Raw genomic sequence first — 22,016 nt, 5'->3', positions numbered from 1 at the left:
CGACCCCAACCCCTGCCCAGAAAACCACAGTGAAAATCCTCTCTAAAACAAATTTCACACTCCTCAAAACCGAGGTGGAATCCTTCAAAGCCCCCGGGCCTGTGGAAAATACGGCCTAGACCACAGAATCCTTTATAAATGCATTCTATGAACACCTTCAGGAATGCATGGATCATACGATCCCAAATAAAACCAAGACCCAATCCTCCAAAGGCAGACGTCCTGTCTGGTGGACCCCAGCCATAAACAAACTATACAATAAAAGGAGGAAGCTACTAAATGATAGAGCAAAATCCCAAAAAGGGAAGGCACCACCGATCAGTATTAGCAAAAAACTACGGGCACTCATAAAATTGTCTAAGGCCAGCTTCGAGAGAAAAATTGCACAGGACACTAAGGATAATCACAAGGCTTTCTTTAGTTATGTTAGGAACCTGGGTGGTAATTCCCAGATATGCTCAGAATTAGTCCAAAATGACAAAAAATACACTGAACCCACAGACATTGCCAACATCCTAGCTGACAGGTTCAGCGCAAACTCCCTCCCCACCAAAGGGCAAATATCTATCCCAGCAGAGTGCTGCCCCCTGACATCTCAGATGCTCAGGTAAGAGCCGCCCTCTCCAAAGCAAAAAACACAGCATCAATGGGACCAGACGGTGTCCCGGGCTGCGTCCTACATGAACTCCAAGAAGAGCTAAACCCAAACATAAAACTACTGTTCAATCTCAGCCTTACTACAGGATATGTGCCCAGAGAGTGGCGAACAGCAACAGTGGTCCCTCTCCATAAAGGTGGTGCCTCAACGGATCCTGGAAACTATCGCCCCATAAGCCTGACTAGCTTGGTCTGCAAAGCTATGGAAAGGATCATCATGGACCTCATAAATAAAGATATTGGGGACCTACAGACACTGGATCCTACCCAGTTCGGCTTTGTTAAGGGCAGATCCTGCCTCTTAAACCTGGTTGATTTCTTTGAAACAGTCACCAAGGCCATTGACGAGGGGAAGGTGGTCCACACAGCCTACCTGGACCTCGCAAAAGCCTTCGATACAATACCCCACTCGGGCATTATAGATAAGCTCACCAGCTTAAATATAAACCCCTATGTCACTAGATGGATTGCAAACTGGCTCAAGGACAGAACCCACATGGTTAGAATTACTGGAGCCATGTCAGACTCCAAACCAGTTACAAGTGGTGTCCCACAAGGCTCAGTCCTGGGACCTCTCTTGTTCGGTATATATTTCTCGGAGGTACAGGCCAACACAGAAGGACTGTGGCTGACCAAGTTCGCAGATGGCTGCAAACTGGGCGCCATAATCGACTCTCCAGCCGACACAAGCATCCTCCAAAAGGGCCTCATAGAAACAGACAACTGGTGCCAGAGCCATGGCCTCAAGCTAAATGCCAAAAAGTGTATAGTCATCCCCTTTGGCAAAAACAAAGTGCCCACAAATTACCACATAGGTGGTAATCCATTAAGCACAGAAGAAGTAATTAGGGACCTGGGGACCCAAGTTGATAGCAATCTCTCATTTGACAACCACGTGGCCAAAGTGGTTAGAAAACATTTTATATAGCCCACCTAATCATGAAGGGATTCACATCTAGATCAGGGGAGGTCATCGTGCCTCTTTACTCATCCCTCATCAGGCCCATAATTGAGTACAATGCCCCTTTTGGGATGTACCTTACCAGACACCTGCAGCAACTGGAAAGACCTCAAAAGTACCTCACCAGGAGGATCAAAGGGCTCAAACAGATGCCATATGCTGCCCGGTTAAAGAAATTCCAGCTCTACTCAGTGGCATACCGCCTGTTCAGAGGCGATCTGTGCCTGACGTATAAAGCCATGTCCAACCCGGAATTAATGGACATGCTGCACCTCAGAAAATCCAAATCCCATCGAGCTACCCGCTCGAGAGACTTGAACCTCAGCACTGAAATAAATAGGACATGCTGGAGGGACAGATTCATAACCCAGAGGCTCCCTTCACTCTGGAATAAAATCCCAGTCCAGGTTAGGCAGAGTCCCTCATTGACTCTCTTCAATAGGAATCTTGATGAGTGGATGGGAGATCGTAGGTTTACCCCGGGTATCACTTCTGTGTCACTGTTAGACAGAGGCACAGTATACTAACCTCGAAAAAGGGCATAGCAAAATTAATTTAAAATGGGTGGCGAAAGCCAAACACATTCTGGCTAGGCTTATAAATGCCCTAGGGCAGATAGCCTAGTATGAACCTATGAACCTATGAACCTATGAACCTATTCCATTTAGGGAGAGACCCTCACTTACTAGGGATAATCTAACTGGGGTAGTAGGTAAACCAGTGATAGGAAGAGACCCTCACTGACTAGGGATCATCTAACTGGGGTAGTGTTAAATAAATTTGTTAGAGTCAGACTGTAAAAATCATTGAGTTATTCAAAAACAATGTCAATCAATAACAAACAATAATGCAGGAGAACTCAAGTATCTAACGCTCTAATGTACATTAGGAGGCAAAAAACCATACACAAACTTGTACAGAATTTTGTCTAGTTTATTCACAGAGGACACCATTTTTTATACATGTCATTATCAGTTTTGCCCACCTCACTGGCGTGGTCAGTGACAGGGTCTTTACATCATAGTAACTTATGAAAAAGTGCTGAGGTTGTGTTTTTCAAAAAGTCTTTTTCCCATGAGAATGTTACAGCCTTGCAAGCACCTGGTCAGTCACGATGACCTCCTGAGGATGTAGCCAATTCAAGGCTTTTAGATTAGTTCGAATACAATGGGTGCAGTTCTTCTTAAATGCCTTCTTTTGTTTCTTGCTTGCCAGCTGGACACTATCTCTGATAGTGCGCACAAGGCTATTCTTCTGGTGGAAGCAGGAAGAAGATACACATGCGAACAGATTTATTATTTTCTAACTTTGCAAAATAATCTTTACTTGAAAGACATGAGCCAGGCTGTGCTTGAATGCTGCCAAGGCCAAATTTCTGATTACACTGCAGCTTGTGCTTCAAGCAATAATATGCAGGTTTATTTCTACTATTATTCTAGTAAGACAGAATTAAATGCATTACATAAACTTTGTTCTCTATTATGGATTTAAGTACATTTATTCCTAGCTAAAGCACACATTTCTCTATATATTTGACCACACAACTTATATGTGTTTAAATGTTTGAATACACATTTTCCCAAGCAGCATATATTGTAAATATATTTTCTAAGCAGCATACATTGTAAATATATTTTCTAAGCAGCATGTATAGATTTTTCTAACATTCTCCCTCCTGTTAATGCATTTTATTCTATTTGAAACATAAACAATATTATTTCATTCCTCAGCCTTTCCCTTTCAAGAGTTTTCAGCTAAGTAAGTCATTTGTTTTATATTTCAGATAGGCTTTCACTTGGTATTAACAAATTCAATTCCATATCTTGGTACATAGTTTCAGTCACTGATACATCAACTAAGTCTTTAACTAATTTCTTCACACAGGGTATCCCGCAGCAGACACATGCTCCAATTATGAGCAGTACCACACAAATTGCAATCAGAATGTTCATAAGGACCGACCCCCACCCCCCAAACAGATTCTGGAAAAAGTTCGTCAGTGGGTTTGGGCCTGGTTCTGCCATTGCTGACACCCGCTGTATTACCTCCAGGTGATCATTGATTTCATGCTGGTTGTCTGGAATGTACGCACAGCATTCTTCTTTGATAAGCGCGCACGTACCACCTCTCGCCGCTAGGGTGAAGTCGAGAGCCATTCGGTTCTGTAATACAACTGTTCTCATTGCATTCATTTCATCAGTCACAAGTTCAAGAGCGGAAAAAGTCGCATTGCTCATTACTTCGAGGAGTTTTGACAATTTCCTCAGTTCCCAAATCGATTTGACTGCTCCGTAGGTTGGGAATATCCCAGCCCAGGATATAACACTGTCACCCAAGTCCATATGGGTCAACTTTTCTTTGTCCTTCACAGCCGAATGATCCTTCCAGCTTGCTTCAATCTTACCCACTGGATTAGCAGGTTTTTTGACTGTGTTCTCGGCTTGCTGAGCTACATTTCTTACATTACGTATTTTACCCAGGGGCAATTCTGCAGTATGTCTTATGGCTGGAACCAGATAACCCAAAAAACAACTGCCAGACCAATTCTCAGGTAACCATTTATAGGCCTTTTTCCCACAAACAAAATAACAGTTTTCTACTTTTGTACTGATGCGGGTTAACCCTGAATGAAACATTTTCTTATCTATAACAGATAATTGTCTATATATTTCAGGAGTTTTTTGTACATCTCTCAATGTTGTTTTCATCAAGCTTAAGTATGAACCATAATTCGTGCTACAACTAGTACCTTGGTCTACAGGTTTTATATAACATTTGTAAGACACAGTTATGTTACAGTTACTCCAACCAACCTGGAGTGTATCATTTTAACAAAACAAACAATTCCTTTCTGAGTAACAGGCAAATATAATGCCACTTTGTCTTGTGATCTCACAGTGCCTGTATCAAATAATAGGTTTTCCCAAGTTTCATTTATCCCCAAGGGGACAGCAGACATTAAAAGTCCTCCATATGCTGTGGGTATTGCAGTACAAACCCAGCAATTTGAAACGTTCATAGTCTCTACATAGACTCGTTTCATAGCCAGGTATGTGTTAAAGTTTGGGTGCCAGTCTATAGCCAGTCCTTCATCACGTTTTATTAATTTCACTTCCGTAGTTATATGCAAGAAACACCATAACAACAAAAAGGTTACTACAAACATAGTTAATAAGTGTATGATCAGTAGGCCAGTGAACCAATGTCTCTGGGGTTGTTTCACATTTTTATTCATTCTGCCTCTGGCCATCCTGTTCTTGTGGTATGTCAGTTAAAAGGTTTTTATCCAAACTAAATTTCTTGACAGGTTTGCAGTGGGTCAAATGAACCCAAGATGATCTTTCAGCAATTTTTACTGCAGTAGGTGTTGCCAATAGTACCTGGTACGGACCTTCCCACTTTGGACTCGCCCAGTTCTTTCTTTTTATGATTTTCAGCCAAATCCAGGACCCCGGGGTCAGCACGGCCTCCGGTTTTGCTTCTTGTTTATCTGAAAAAGAGTTCAACTGCAAAACAGTCTTATTTGTTAACAATTTCTTCATATAACTAGCTAATGAGCCATCGGCCTCCAGCTCTGCAGGCATGAGGGCCTTCCATTGTGGCACACAATATGCCCTTCCAAACACTATCTCAAAAGGGGTCAAGCCCTTTACATTTGGAACAGTTCTCATGCTCAGCAGTGCTAAAGGCAGACAGCAAATCCAAGTCTTCTGAGTCTCACTCATTAATTTTCTCAACTTGTTTTTCAAAATTCCATTGTACCTCTCCACCAGTCCTGCTGACTGAGGGTGATAAGCACAATGGTTCTTCAAAGAAATCCCAAAAAATCTCCCAAGCTGGTGAATTGTCTGATTTACAAAATGTGTTCCATTGTCACTATAAATTCTTTCCGGTATGCCAAATCTAGGAATGATTTCTTTCACTAGGGCTTTTGCTACTGTTGCTGCATCCGGATTCCTAGTTGGAAAAGCTTCTACCCATTTTGAAAACATATCTATGATCACTAAACAGTATTTTTTCCCTTCACATTTATTCAATTCTATGAAATCCATACAAATAGTATGGAACGGATAGGGTGGTGTTGGAAAGCTCCCTCGCTTCGGTTTAAATGCTCCCTGTGCATGATATTTGCTACAAATATGACATGTTGCACAAAATTTTTGTGTATAATTCGTAAATCCGTATGTTTGGAATGTTTTGTTAACTAACTGTACCATCCCCCCTGTTGAGACATGGCTCTGCCCATGACTCAACAAAGCTGCATATCTAAATAAATTAGATGGCAATATGGGCTTTTTCTCTTTGGAGATGTACAGTCCCTCTTCAAGGATTGCTCCTCGTTTTATCCACTTTTGCTTTTCTGCTTTTGTAGCTAATGTCTGCATTGTTTTTAACATCTCTAAATCTAGAGTCTCAGAAGGTTGTAGTTCTTCATTTAAGAGCACAGTTTCTGGGTCCGAGGCAGCTTGCTTCGCAGCTGCATCAGCCCGAGCATTCCCTTTTGAAATTCTATCTTGTTGTTTGGTATGGGCTGCACATTTACAGATAGCTATTCTAGTGGGTAACTGAATAGAATCTAACAGGTTCAAAATCAATTGTGCATGATTAATCGGCTTGCCAGTAGATGTTATCATTCCCCTGTTTTTCCATTGTTGTGCAAAGACATGCACTGTAGAGAAAGCATACTGACTGTCAGTATATATGTTAACACATTTGTCTTTTGCTAGAGTGCAAGCACGTGTCAAAGCTATCAATTCTGCTGCTTGAGCTGACAGGTTATGTTGCAGGGGTTGTGCTTCTATGATTTCGTCATCAGTTACTACTGCATAACCCACTAGGTTTTTTCCTGTAGGACCTCGTCTACAGGACCCATCCACAAAAAATGTCACCTCTGCATCGGCTAAAGGTACATCAGTAAGATCTTGTCTGGGTGTGGTTATTTGTTCCATTTCCTGTAGGCAACTGTGTGGTGTGCCATCTACAGGAATCGGAAGTAGTGTCGATGGATTTAATGTCGTGCATCGTTCAATTGTCATATGGGGTTGACTCAATAGTATGGTCATACAAGAAAGATGTCTGGCAGGGGATAAAAATGCTATTTTTTCTTGCAGTAAAATTATCGCAACTGCATGAGGTACTCTCAACGTGAGAGGATGAAACAATACCACTGAGGCTGAAGCTTGCACTGCCATAGCTGCTGCGACTACTGCTTGTACACAGGGTGGTAATGATCGTGCCACCGGATCTAACTGTGATGAATAGTAAGCTATGGGGCGTTGCTTGCCGCCATGTTGTTGCGTCAGTACTGACGTCATATATCCCTGCCTACAATCTACGGTTTGAAAAAATCTCTTATGGTAATTCGGAAGCCCTAGAACTAATGATGAAACTATCAGTTGTTTCAGTCTGCAAAAGGCTGCTTCTGCTTCCGGAGTCCAGTGCAGTGTTTCTTGTGCTGCCATTGGTGTTTTAAATATTAAATCAGCCAATGGAGCCGTTTCTAAAGCATAATTTGGTATCCAACTTCGACAAAAATTAGTCGTCCCCAAGAAGGACATCATTTCCTTTTTGGTAGTTGGTCTAGGTGCTTGTAAGATAGCTGTTTTCCTATCTTCATCTAATGTTCTGCCTTCTTTGGATATCACATATCCCAGGTATTTAACCTGTTCTTTCCAAAGTTGCAATTTATGTTTATTCACTTTATGCCCTTGTTCAGCTAAGAATTTCAACAATGCTATTGTATCTTCCCTACACTGCTGCTGGGTAGGGGCTGCAAGCAGGATGTCATCTACATAAAGTAGTACTTGGCTGCCCCCTGGTGGAGAAAACCCTGCCAGGTTGCTAGCCATCTCTTGTGCGAATATTGTTGGACTTTCACTATATCCCTGTGGTAGTCGGGTGTACGTATACCTTTTGCCCTGAAATGTAAATGCAAACCAGTGCTGGCTGTCAGGGTGGATAGGTATTGAAAAAAACGCATTGCTAATATCTACCACGGTGAAATATTTTTGTTGCGGCTTCAAATCATTTAACAAGGTATGTGGGTCTGGCACCGTAGGTGCTCTTGGTATTACCGCATCATTTACAGCCTGTAAATCTTGTACCATCCGCCATTCCCCGTTTGCTTTTTTTACGGGAAATAGAGGAGTATTACATGGTGAATCTAGGGATTCTACCAGTATCCCTTTCTTAAGTAATGCCATTATGATAGGTTTGATTCCCTGTTCCGCATCCTTGCTCAAAGGATACTGTCTTTTCCTTGGTCTAAAGGCCGATTTTGGTGTAATAACTACTGGCCCTGCTGTTCGAATAAGTCCTACATCTGATTTTCCTGTTGACCAAAGAACATTTGGTATTTCACTCAAAGCTTTTTCTTCTTCTTCTATCAAGAACGCCAGTCAGCTGTCTTCACTCTGTTGTAAGTGTACAGCTGGGCGTGCTATGCTAACCAATTTAGTTTTTGTTTCTGTACTCCTAAGTCCGATAACTCTAAGTTAGTTAGTTTCTCCCATTTTGTCACTTTGTCACCCAAGTCTACCCACCTAACATTCCTGTTTTTGGTTAGGCTAACATGTGGTAGTTTATTGGATTTGTACAATTCCAAGAACTCCTGAGGTAGTGAACAACTTACTACACTATTGCCCTCAGTGTCCCAGTATAAAGTCCGTAGTATTAGTCTATTTGCAGGATTCCTGAACAATTTTTGTTCATATTCTTTATCAGGTCCTGATGTGCTACAATAGTATAGGGTACAATGTAACAAATGTTGCTGATCAACATCGAGGGGAAGCACCTTGCTGGTGGCTACATTCATCAGTTCCTTGGTCACCGCCCCTGGACCAGTTGTAACCAGATCCTGGCTGTACCAATAATAAGCCTCACCCTCCGATCGTACTACAAAAGTATCAGTTTGCCTCTGTGCCTCCATACCGTTCATGGTAGGGACTACTGCTATGCCAAAAAGTTGCATAAGATCTCTTCCTAATAAGTTCATGGGGCATTTGGCAGAAAGTACTATTTTACTTCTTTGGGTCATGCCCGAGACGGGGTCAGTTATTGCTATATCATGGGAAAGTGGTTCCCTGTACAGCTGTCCGTTTGCTGCTTTCACTAATATGTAATCAGGTGACTCAGAATGTTCCGGTAACTTTGAAGGATGTATCAAAGTTCGTGATGCTCCTGAGTCACACAAAAATTTGACTTCTCTCCCTTCCACCAGAAGTGTGACTTCCGGTTTCGTGTCTGCTAAATAGAGTTCTAAGCTCAGTAATGCCAAATCCAAAACTTCACTTTCCCCAACTTCTACATCCGGTTGCATGTCATTTGTTTCTTCTAAGGTATTTACATCATTCCCCTGCTCATTAGTCTCTCCTGGTGACTGCTGAGCAGCATAACTGTCATATAGTCAATCCTCATCTTCCTTATCCTTTTTTCCCACAGGTGCCTTGCTCCTGCAATCCCTTGCCAAATGTCCCTTCTTACCGCAATTGAAGCACTCACCTCTTTTCTTCCTGTCCTCATAAATTTCTGAGTTTCTGTCAGAGCGTTTGTTACCCTGAGTATTTCGCTTACCCTTCTTGGCTGTTTGTACTACAAAACTTCCGCACCGTCTTCAGCTGTGAAGACCTGCGTTTTCTTTTCTTTTACTGTTAAAATGTTTTTCGGCATGTCTAGCATACTCTAACAAGGCTTGAAGCCTACTTGTTCGGTGATCTATCATGTGCTTCGTGATGAAGCTATTGATAGGGGCAATACAACCTTTCAAAAATGCATTCTTCAACTGTTGTTCATATGAGCTATCATTCTTTTGATTTTCAGGAATCGGCATGCCACTATGGTTATTAAAACATTCTAATAATCTACCATAGTATGCATCCACTGTTTCATTATCTTGTTGTACGCATTGGTTAATGCAAGTCCAGTCTGCCCTAGGTTTCCATTTTTCAGTAATACGGTCTGTAAGACCTTTCAATCTAGCATCTAGTTCTGCGTCACTATGTGGGAGTGGCCTGTGTTGCGCGTCACGGGCATTCCAGGCGCCACAAATCATGTGCCAGTCCGGACCTAAAATTTGTCTAACTACTCTTTCTACCTCTTCCCCATTTAGGTGGTAACTCAATCTCATGCCCTGTAAATCCTGTAGAAATTTCTCAAAGTTAATTTTTGGATGGGGAATTCCTTCTGTAGCTTTTCGGATGTCTTCCGGTGTCCATGGTCTATATACTAAGAGAGTTGAGGCTTGGCCCTCCTGTCCTGCCTGTGGGTTTGGTACTTCTATTAATGGACAGATTTCCTCACTCTCATCTAATAAACTTCCGCTTGGTTGAACATCTATAAGCGTTTGGCGTGTTCGGGATCTAGTCCCGATAGGTTCTCTTATAAATGGTTGTCTTAATATCCCTGTTGTCTCTGGGTAACGTGGGGGGGGTCCAGCCCGCCCTCCCGCTTCATATTCTAAGTAAGGCATCGGAGGCGGTGGTAGGGGAGGGACCGATGCTACTATTATGTTATTATCCTCTTTGTCTAAAAATAATGCCTTTGCATTTTTATTTTTCTGTTCCCTTCGGTTCACTTCCTCAATCCACCTATGTGCTTGAGGAACCCAACTGTTGTTGTTTTTTTGCCTGACCTTCTGCGTCAGATTTTAACTGTTTCAAAAGTTTTACTAATGACATTTTATCTAATTTACCATCAAAGTCATACTTGTTAACCCATTTTGAAAAATATCTCACATTATCTGCTCTCTGTAATTGCATGTATTTTGCATCTTCTGTTAGGGGCGGGTCACGTGACCCTTTAGTGCATTCATTTCCCATGTCTCTGAAAGAAAAAAAGAGAAGAGAGAGAGAAAAAAAAGAACTGTTACGTAACCCTTTCTCTTGTACCACGTGGTATCTTATTCCCCGTATTCACAGTAGTGTCTAGAATGACTGTTTACTTTGCTTTGTTTATTTCCTGATCTATGACTCAAGATACAATACTTCGACTACCTCTCTCCCTGCTATCACAAACCTTAGCAATAGCACAGTGTAACCTGGTCCCTGATCTAAAACAAAAACAAAGAGAGGAATTCTGCTTACCCGAGCCTCCCGCTTATGTTTGATATGCTTTTTAGGATCCAGTTTTCCGCTTTTCGGCCACAGATCAGACAAGTGGACAGCCTCTTTAGACACGACAATTCAGTCGGAGGTCTTTCCTTCTTCTGCGCAGATTTCGGTACCACCTATATATTCTGACCTGCAGCTTACCAAGGGAATTCCGGCACGATTAGGACCAAAATGTTAAATAAATTTGTTAGAGTCAGACTGTAAAAATCATTGAGTTATTCAAAAACAATGTCAATCAATAACAAACAATAATGCAGGAGAACTCAAGTATCTAACGCTCTAATGTACATTAGGAGGCAAAAAACCATACACAAACTTGTACAGAATTTTGTCTAGTTTATTCACAGAGGACACCATTTTTATACATGTCATTATCAGTTTTGCCCACCTCACTGGCGTGGTCAGTGACAGGGTCTTTACATCATAGTAACTTATTAAAAAGTGCTGAGGTTGTGTTTTCAAAAGTCTTTTTCCCATGAGAATGTTACAGCCTTGCAAGCACCTGGTCAGTCACGATGACCTCCTGAGGATGTAGCCAATTCAAGGCTTTTAGATTAGTTCGAATACAATGGGTGCAGTTCTTCTTAAATGCCTTCTTTTGTTTCTTGCTTGCCAGCTGGACACTATCTCTGATAGTGCACAAGGCTATTCTTCTGGTGGAAGCAGGAAGAAGATACACATGCGAACAGATTTATTATTTTCTAACTTTGCAAAATAATCTTTACTTGAAAGACATGAGCCAGGCTGTGCTTGAATGCTGCCAAGGCCAAATTTCTGATTACACTGCAGCTTGTGCTTCAAGCAATAATATGCAGGTTTATTTCTACTATTATTCTAGTAAGACAGAATTAAATGCATTACATAAACTTTGTTCTCTATTATGGATTTAAGTACATTTATTCCTAGCTAAAGCACACATTTCTCTATATATTTGACCACACAACTTATATGTGTTTAAATGTTTGAATACACATTTTCCCAAGCAGCATATATTGTAAATATATTTTCTAAGCAGCATACATTGTAAATATATTTTCTAAGCAGCATGTATAGATTTTTCTAACAGGTAGTAGGTAAACTGCTGATAGGGAAAGACCCTCACTGAGTAGGGATCATCTAACTGGGGTAGTAGGTAAATTGCTGATAGGGAGAGACCCTCACTGACTAGGGATTATCTAACTGGGATAGTAGGTAAACTGGTGATAGGGAGAGACCCTCACTGACTAGGGATGATCTAACCAGGGTAGTAGGTAAACTGGTGATAGGGAGAGACCTTCACTGACTAGGGATAATGTAACTGGGGTAGTAAGTAAACAGGGGATAGAATATCTCAACTAACTGGAGATTTCTGGAAAATGCAATTTCTAAACTGAGAAAGAAAGAAAGAAAATGTTTGAACAGTCTAGAAACCCAGGCATTTAAAGCTGTTGGCATTTTTACTTAGGAACTCATTAGCAATACATATTTTTTAAGATTCTGATGGAAAACTGACAACTGGGCTATAGTAATAATGTGAGCTATGGTTTCACATAATGTGTTCATAGGGTACATGACATAATTATGAATATTAAGTATTCTATCCCCATAAATTCAGAAATTTGACATTTCATATATATTATTTCTCTAAAAACTGACTGGAGTTGAATGAAAGGCTGCCTTATCAGCCATTAACCACAGTGCACTTAAAGCAGATTTAAGTAAAATACAACCTCAGCTTATACGATACTGCGGTGATGGTGCTGCGGTAGCGTTGTCACCTCACAGTAAGACGTCCTGTTCGATTCTCAGCTACAGCGTCTTCTGTGTGGAGACATGCGTGAATGGGCATACCTTCGTTGAAGATTGTGCGTCAGAGCTGGCAACTCAGCAGGTAAAAATCTACTGCCAGTCATTAGTGGACCGGAGTTCCACTGTGGCGACCCCTAACTGGGAAAAGCCGAAAGACACAACAACAACAACCTCAGCTTATACCTCATTTAAGTCTTCAAAGCTGTAGTGCTCCAGATACTACTTGCTATTATTCAAAATATACAAGTCATTAAAATGCCAAGTATTTGGAAAACTAAATATTTTACCTCACTTAGTCCACCAAAGCTGAAATACTGCAGACAGTTGTTCCCCTTACATCCAGCACTACCCCTGGGGCAGGAGATAGTACCTGAAGTTGAATTCCAATGAGGATTTCAGTAAAAATGTCTGCTGTTTATAAGACTAATTTTGAGCAGTGCATACCTCCTAAAGAGTTGCATACCTCCTAAAGAGTTAGCCAGGACTTCAAACCATGTAAACAATTGTAATTGTCTGCACTTTGTACTTCCTTCATAGGTTTCTTTTTAGAAGACTGATTGCAGGTGCAAAGCATTTCTAAAAGTAATAAAAGCATGATACTAAAATAATCACTGCATTCATTGATTTGGAAATTAATTAATTGATTGATTGATTGATTGATTGATTGATTGATTGATTGATTGATTGATTAATTAATTTCAGGACAGCTATACATTCCTGAACCCCCAAATGTAAAAGTCATGCCTTGCTCTATCATAAACTAAATACAAGTCCAAGGTTGTACTTCTACACTGTAAAGTGGATACTTGGTTTTGCTTGAAACTTTGGGGGTACCTGGACTAAAGCTTAGTAAAAAAAACCTCTTAAATAATAAAGCAACTCTTAAATATAAATCTTGGATTTTATGTGCTTTTGAAATTATTTTTAGTTTTAACTTCAAGTAGTAGAATTTGCCTTTGTTTTTTTTTTCATAACCCAGAAGTTAAACATAGAATACCTGATGAAATAACATATACCTGCATATACCTGACCTGTGTTCCTTAACTGTGCAGTATCTTTTTACCTAATGCTCCAAATAATTCAGTTGTCTATTTTAATATTATTTTTTTGTTTGTTTTATTTGTATTTTTATTGTTTATGATTTTCTAGGTTTGTGCCTGTATTTTTGTTTTACCTGTTGCAGTTTTGGACTAATTTTGTTTATTTTTGTATAATAAAGAAAACCATTAGGAGTTGTCACTTTTCAATTAATGTGATTTTTGCTATAGGGATATTCAAGCCATTTTGATACTTTACTTGTAGTTTCAAGTTTCAGGTTTACGTTTATTTATACTTGGAATCATTCAGCATTGCTCATTTATGCAAAATGAAGCTGTATGCAAAAATATCAATAATTATAATAATCATTTGCATACTAACATGTCAAAACATTCCTAGAAATGTGTGCACTTAAATCAATAAACAAATATTTAACTATTGTTTTTGATAATAATGTAGCTCCAAAAACAACAGATTGCTGAGGTATGGATTTATTGTAAAATATCATTGTCCATGGGGAAACATTAAAACTACAAGTAATCTGGTTATAACATGCATAATTATTTTTAATCTCCTTAGGTACAATCCTGCAAGGCACTTTATAAATAAAGCATTCTAAATATATATTTAATTCTGTTCTATAAAATATAATAATTTCCAATCAATATAACATGCACTGTTAGGCAGAATACAAACCCCATGCCAAAAACCTAAATGGTGAACAATAAATCATACACACACAGTTTATTAAAATATATTTTATCACAGACAGAGCACAACAGCAGATTATAGTCTAACATAGTATTCACCGAGTAATAACCTTATTTACTCGGTAATAAAATGCAACAAAATCTAAACCACAGCTAACTTCTGGAGAATCACTATCCACTTTCTTAAGTTTGATGTCCAAATTTCAGATATGGATCAACATGAAAAGCTAAATATACGATGGTCTTTTACACTCACTCTATAGGAAAAGTAGATGATGCAATTATCTTTTCATTATGGGGGGGGTTGTCAAAGAACCACCTTGCTTGAGTTGTGCTTGTATTCTTGAACAGGTTATATTTTCCAGCATGTTTTTGCAATTTAATAAAATCAGACTTCAGTGTACTAATTCTAGCAGTAGTGTATTCTTCATTGATAAATAATGTTATATCAGTAGCAAAGAATATTAATTTATAAGTGATATCAATATGGTGCCAGGATGACCCTAAGGTTCCTTAAATCAGAAGACTGTGACTATGGCTTACTGGTGATCCACATGGAAGATTTAAGGTACTCCACCAAAGAGAGATATGCACAGAGAGGCAATATGGACCTTACTATCCATTTATTAGTGGTAGGAAAGATAACTGGCTTTGAGTAGTATCATGTCTTCTCTAAGAATGGTGCCTAGATTCCAAGACAAGATAACTGGCTTTGAGTAGTATCATGTCTTCTCTAAGAATGGTGCCTAGATTCCAAGACAAGATAACTGGCTTTGAGTAGTATCATGTCTTCTCTAAGAATGGTGCCTAGATTCCAAGACAAGATAACTGGCTTTGAGTAGTATCATGTCTTCTCTAAGAATGGTGCCTAGATTCCAAGACAAGATAATTGGATTTAACCATTGGCTAAACTGTCAGTGTCATTCTAAGATGATTTAATCTGTGTTGGTCAGGGATGATAAGACTTCCCGTTTCACCAGAGATGTCTTACACTTTTCATACCAGGGCTTCCACATAGTAGCTATAACCTTTGCTGCCCCTGTAGTGCTGGTTTAGGGCAAAGTCCCCCTGCTGGACATTCCTGCAGAGCAAACTCATAACCAGACAACATTGTGGTGGCACTACTCAATGTTAGCGTTTGAATAGAAATATTCCAGAATTTGAGACTCTCCTAGAACTCAGGTGCACTCATATCTTTGTAAGTACTGAGGCATGGTTTCAAGGAAATGACAACAGTACCTGTACATCAGGGTTTGGAACCTATGCCTATTTCAAATTGTTGGGTAACTGTAGAAGAGTGTTTGTATTTGTCAAAAACACTATCGTCTCACTTCAAATTACCCATAATTGCAAAGGGGAACTCTTGAAGAACCAAATCACCCTCAACAAATCCAACTCTTACTTCACTACTAGCTACTAACCTCCATCAATGTCCACCAAAGATCATGGAAACTTGCCTTAGTACTCCTAAAGGATTAAACATCAAACCAAATACCTTTTTGCTAAGGGACTAATTACCTAACCATTGTGTGCCATGCTTACACCTCTAAAAATGGATATGCTCAGCACTGCATACACTTTGTTAATACCAATAAAATGGGGCAAATTGTTAAAGCATCACTAAAGGCACTAATATCATTGACTTAGTCTTTACCTACCTAGCACCCTCCTGTACACCCTCCCCCCGATCTCCTCATCCATAAATCAGTTGTTGTTTTTCAGTCAGACCTAGTGATATCACCACCACCACAAAACCATATTTAGGAACTTCTTCATGACAATCCCACTTCAACTTGTAGAAGACATACAAAATTTTCAGAAATTTTCCACAAATGGACCCAATTGAGAGGCCTTCTGAATTTACTCCAATTTTACCCACACCTAAACAGCTGCATGCAAAAATGAATTCTCTTTCACACTAAATACAGTGGAAAATTAGGAATAAACCTCTCTAGATGGTCTATTCCGTATATCCATTATTAAGGAATCAGATTTTACTGTGATACTCAGGAAATGCTTAGAGTCAATTTTAGAAATATCTTGGACAAACTCTTTCTTTGGATTCACTCCTGGCATCATCTCATCCTTTCTTTTATGTGTCATATTGCAGCCATTAAAATGCCAGTCTGTCTCTTGTAGTTTTATGTTTTTACACAGCTTCTCACTCAGCCCTCCCACTCATGGCTAGTTCTTATTTAGAATGGTGGCCAGAAGAAGGTGAGCAGCACAATTCAAATTGCCCTCACTCAAATATCTGGGCTAGGAATCCCTGATCGGAACAACTATACTAAAGCTTTTCTCTTATTCCCACCTTTTCTCCCTAAACCATACTGTATTACTCTGTTGGGCCTTAATTAAAGCTAAAATCATGAACACACTCACTCAGCCCCACCTTTGACCACCGCTGGTACCAGAATTTTCTCCCTAAGCATCTCTAGCTATGGCATTCTATCTTTTTAAACCACTCAGCCTTTTGATCACATGCTGAATCCTTAATCTGGCCCAGTACATGGGGATCAGCAATTCCCCTCTGAGGCAAGCCCCACCTTATTTTTGACAAATCCACTGTTGTCGACCCATCTGGCACAACCTGGGTATTCGATTGTTATCTGATCTAGCAAATATAGCGGAGGGGAGCTGTACCTTGTCTAGTTTATAGATATTTTAAAACCTGTGAGGCTTGCACAGATCTAACTTTTGGAAATGCCTAAGAATTCCCCATATGATCAATAGGTCCCCTTTGAGGCTCCAGGTGTGCCTTTTTCTATCTATACTTTGTTAAGTAAAGCTCACTTCCTTACTCCATGAAATGCTCTCTACAAAGCTTCCAATATATAAAAAGTACTAACAACAGCCTTCAGAGCAGAGACCCAGAATTCTGTCACTTCATGGCTTTCCTGTATAGATCCTGATATCCCACATATATATGCTTAAACTCTTTAAATGCTGTCAGACATTTTAGAGCATTCCAATATGTTTTTGAAAAATTTGTATTTTTTATGAACAGCCAGTGGGACCCATCCACAGAAGTAAATAGAGAACTTACAAACAAAATGTTCTGTCAAACATATGGACAGGGTAACCCCACTGCTACCCATAAATTCTAGAACTGTACCCCTCAACACAAGCCATTCACAAACTATGGAGCACAGCGATCTTATGGCTTAGCCAGTTCATGGGACAATCTCTTCCCTGATTTGCATCCGTTTTGTGCACTGGTTTCCTTCCTTTCCCCAACCCACAAAGAATGGGTGGTTTACTCTGGATACTTCAACTTTCAGCTGTTGTTAAGGCCTACATAGCCTTACCCTTAGCCTAGAAGACACCATCTACCTTCTCTGAAGAAAGGACGAACTGTTGGATCCTTAGACGTAGCAAATGTTTCATCACAGTTTATCATAGTCATTTTGAGGAATTAACTTATGGTAACTATCCCTCATGTAATATCATTACTAGCCCTATGTGGGCTAATTTCTTAACAGTTGCTATCAACCTAATAAAAGTTGCAATTTCCTTTATATTAACCCCAGCTTCCTGTTTGTTTTTTGCATATTTTCATTATCCTGCATTAGATTTTATACAAGTTGAGACATATTGTATTCCTTTGACCTACTTAGTTCCAGATTATGCAAATGTGTACCTATTCACCCACATTACTATTATCTAAATATTTACTATATTGTTCTTATTTTTAGGATTTAGTGTACAATCTGTCATTTAAATAATTATTCTCATCATAGCAGTTTCTTTAGTGGCTTAAGGTAGTTTGTAACTATATGTTTTGTTATTTGTGTGTATTTGATCTTGTTTATATTTGGTAATAAAGTGTTAAAAAATGTCTTAGCTGCATTATATGCAAAGCCATGGAATATACCAGCTCGGCTGATGTAAACCCCACTCCGATTAGTTTTGGGAGGGGGAGTTGTTATCTCCTGAACTTAGTAAACTTGAGTGAAATGGTACAGAGCCTGTGGACAGTGGTCACTCCATTTAGCTAATTATCTTGACTTCGCTAAAGCTTTTGACACTATCCCCTATGCTGGTATTATTGAAAAGTTAGCCAAAATTAATGTAAACTCCTATGTTGTCTGTTGGATTCCAAACTGGCTGTCCGGCAGATGCCAAGTAGTCAAAGTTGATGGCAGTCTGGGGATGATGGGAGAGGCTGGCAGACCCAGTGATATATGTGGGGCAATGGGCCAGGAGTACCACAGGAAAGGACAACAAAAATGATATTGTGCGGTACCACAGAGGTCAGTGCTGGGTCCACTCTTCTTTAGCATTTGTTTTGTTGACATCCAAGCCAATATCCTGATGTGTGGTTTACCAAGTTTGCTGACAACTGCAAGCTGAACACTGCTATACTGTAATCCACTGTTTCTAAACTGCTTCAGCAAGGGCTAGAATTTACACATACCCAGTTTTCTGAGCATTCAGCAAAAAAGCTACTCCCTCCTCATATATTATAAGTGGTACTCCTCTTTAGACATGACAGACCTGGAAACTTATGTTTCTCTCAATTGATTATCAAGATTCCACCATAAGTAGCAAACCTTCTATCTGGCCCTGATAATTTTCAGGGAAATATCTCTAAGAACTAAAGAAGTTACCTTACCAGTGCACTCTTCCTTTATCAGACTTGTCATTGAATACAATGCCAATTTGTGTTTGCCCAAATCTAAACATATCACTCGACTAGAAACCCCCAATGATTTTTAACTAAGAAACGTAAAGGCCTTAAATTCTTCCACTACTGTGGCACATTGCCACAACTCTCCTTCTACTCAGTAGCAACTACCGTGATACATTACCACAACTCTCCTTATACTCAGTAGCAACTACCGTGATACATTACAACAACTGTCCTTATACTCAGTAGCAACTACCATGATACATTGCCACAACTCTCCTTCTACTCAGTAACAACTACCGTGATACATTACCACAACTCTCCTTATACTCAGTAGCAACTACCGTGATACATTGCCACAACTCTCCTTCTACTCAGTAGCAACTACCGTGGTACATAACCACAACTCTCCTTCTACTCAGTAGCAACTACCATGGTACAGTACCACAACTCTCCTTATACTCAGTAACAACTACTGTGATACATTGCTGCAACTCTCCTAATACTCAGTAGCAACTACCATGGTACATTACCACAACTCTCCCTATACTCAGTAGGAACTACCATGGTACATTACCACAACTCTGCCTATACCCAGAAGCAACTACCGTGGTACATAACCACAACTCTCCTTCTACTCAGTAGCAACTACCATGGTACAGTACCACAACTCTCCTTATACTCAGTAACAACTACTGTGATACATTACCACAACTTTCCTTATACTCAGTAGCAACTACCATGATACATTGCCACAACTCTCCTTCTACTCAGTAGCAACTACCATGATACATTACCACAACTCTCCTAATACTCAGTAGCAACTACCATGATACATTACCACAACTCTCCTTATACTCAGTAGCAACTACCATGATACATTACCACAACTCTCCTAATACTCAGTAGCAACTAATGTGGTACATTACCACAACTCTCCTTCTACTCAGTAGTAACTACAGTGGTACATTACCACATCTTTCTTATACTCAGTAGCTCATCGGCTGCTCACATGATCTCTGTCTCACTTTTCAAGCCATGAAGAACCCAAATCTAGTTGATGTCCTCTTTATTCACAAACCCGTGATACTATAAATGCTCCTACTAGGCATCTAAATATGGGTCAACAAATAAACAAGACTAGCTGGAGAGATAGGTTCTTAATGCAATGTATTCCCAGCACATAAGTTACCACAACAAGTCAAGCAAAGTACTACTGTCTGCTTTTAAGGTTGGTCTTGATGACTGGCTGGGTAGACAACAGCAGTACCTATGTCTGCTTAATACTCCATATTACATTGCATAATCCTCCAACATCACTTTTGCAGAACTCATATTACATCATTGGTAGTATTACAGAACTCTTATTACATCATTGGCAGTATTACAGAACTCATTACATCATTGGTAGTATTACAGAACTCATTACATTGTTGGTAGTATTACAGAACTCATTACATGATTGGTAGTATTACAGAATGTTTATTACATCATTGGTAGTATTACAGAACTCGTATTACATCATTGGTAGTATTACAGAACTCTTATTACATCATTGGTAGTATTACAGAACTCGTATTACATCATTGGTAGTATTACAGAACTCTTATTACATCATTGGTAGTATTACAGAACTCATTACATCATTGGTAGTATTACAGAACTCGTATTACATCATTGGTAGTATTGCAGAACTCTTATTACATCATTGGTAGTATTACAGAACTCATTACATCATTGGTAGTATTACAGAACTCTTATTACATCGTTGGTAGTACTACAGAACTCATTACATCATTGGTAGTATTGCAGAACTCTTATTACATCATTGGTAGTATTACAGAACTCTTATTACATCATTGGTAGTATTGCAGAACTCTTATTACATCATTGATAGTATTACATAACTCTTATTATATCATTGGTAGTATTACATAACTCATTACATCATTGGTAGTATTACAGAACTCTTATTACATCATTGGTAGTATTACAGATCTCTTATTACATCACTGGTAGTATTGCAGAACTCTTATTACATCATTGGTAGTATTACATAACTCATTACATCATTGGTAGTATTACAGAACTCTTATTACATCGTTGGTAGTACTACAAAACTCATTACATCATTGGTAGTATTGCAGAACTCTTATTACATCATTGGTAGTATTACAGAACTCTTATTACGTCATTGGTAGTATTGCAGAACTCTTATTACATCATTGGTAGTATTACAGAACTCTTATTATATCATTGGTAGTATTACATAACTCATTACATCATTGGTAGTATTACAGAACTCTTATTACATCATTGGTAGTATTACAGAACTCTTATTACATCACTGGTAGTATTGCAGAACTCTTATTACATCATTGGTAGTATTACAGAACTCTTATTATATCATTGGTAGTATTACATAACTCATTACATCATTGGTAGTATTACAGAACTCTTATTGCATCACTGGTAGTATTGCAGAACTCTTATTGCATCATTGGTAGTATTACTGTTTTTTGTTGTCATTGTTGTTTTTCTTCTTCTTTTTTCTTATATTACTTTATACCTTGTTTTTTTCCTCCTGATAATCCCAGGCTGAGCCCAAAAATGGCGCACTCGGATCAGTGCTCTACCTCAGACAAGAACATCTAAATAAATAAATAAAAGGCACAAATTTGCAACATGGTTAACAGCCCCAGGGGTGTAGTGATTTTTGCACTCAGGGACATCCCAAATCTGGGTTTCACCCTCAACTTAAAAGGACCAAAAATCCTCCTCATCTTGGACATGAAGAACAAAAATAAAATAATTTTTTTTTTTTATAGCAAGCAGCAACTATAGTTTACGGCATGCATGGAGTGCTACAGAGCTTCATTGCTGACTGCAAATACATTTGTGGCACTTAAATACCAGTACACACTGAAAACAGATCAGAATCTACTGACTGCACCATCTAACACATTGTGCAAGGAGCATCTGTCCCCTTCACCCAACCCTAGCTGCACCCCTGCACAGCCCTGCTCAGTCTGGGAGGTGATCACTACAAGGTGTTTGTAAAGGGTAGTAAGAACTTTGATGTGTATCTTCTTAAAGGTTGTTAGGGATTTTATGGTTCCTGTGAT

The sequence above is a fragment of the Protopterus annectens genome, chromosome 11.part0 (assembly GCF_019279795.1).
Source record: "Protopterus annectens isolate FY-2018-M chromosome 11.part0, PAN1.0, whole genome shotgun sequence".
Taxonomy (NCBI): Eukaryota; Metazoa; Chordata; order Ceratodontiformes; family Protopteridae; genus Protopterus; species Protopterus annectens.
Note: the sequence above shows the minus strand (reverse complement) of the source record.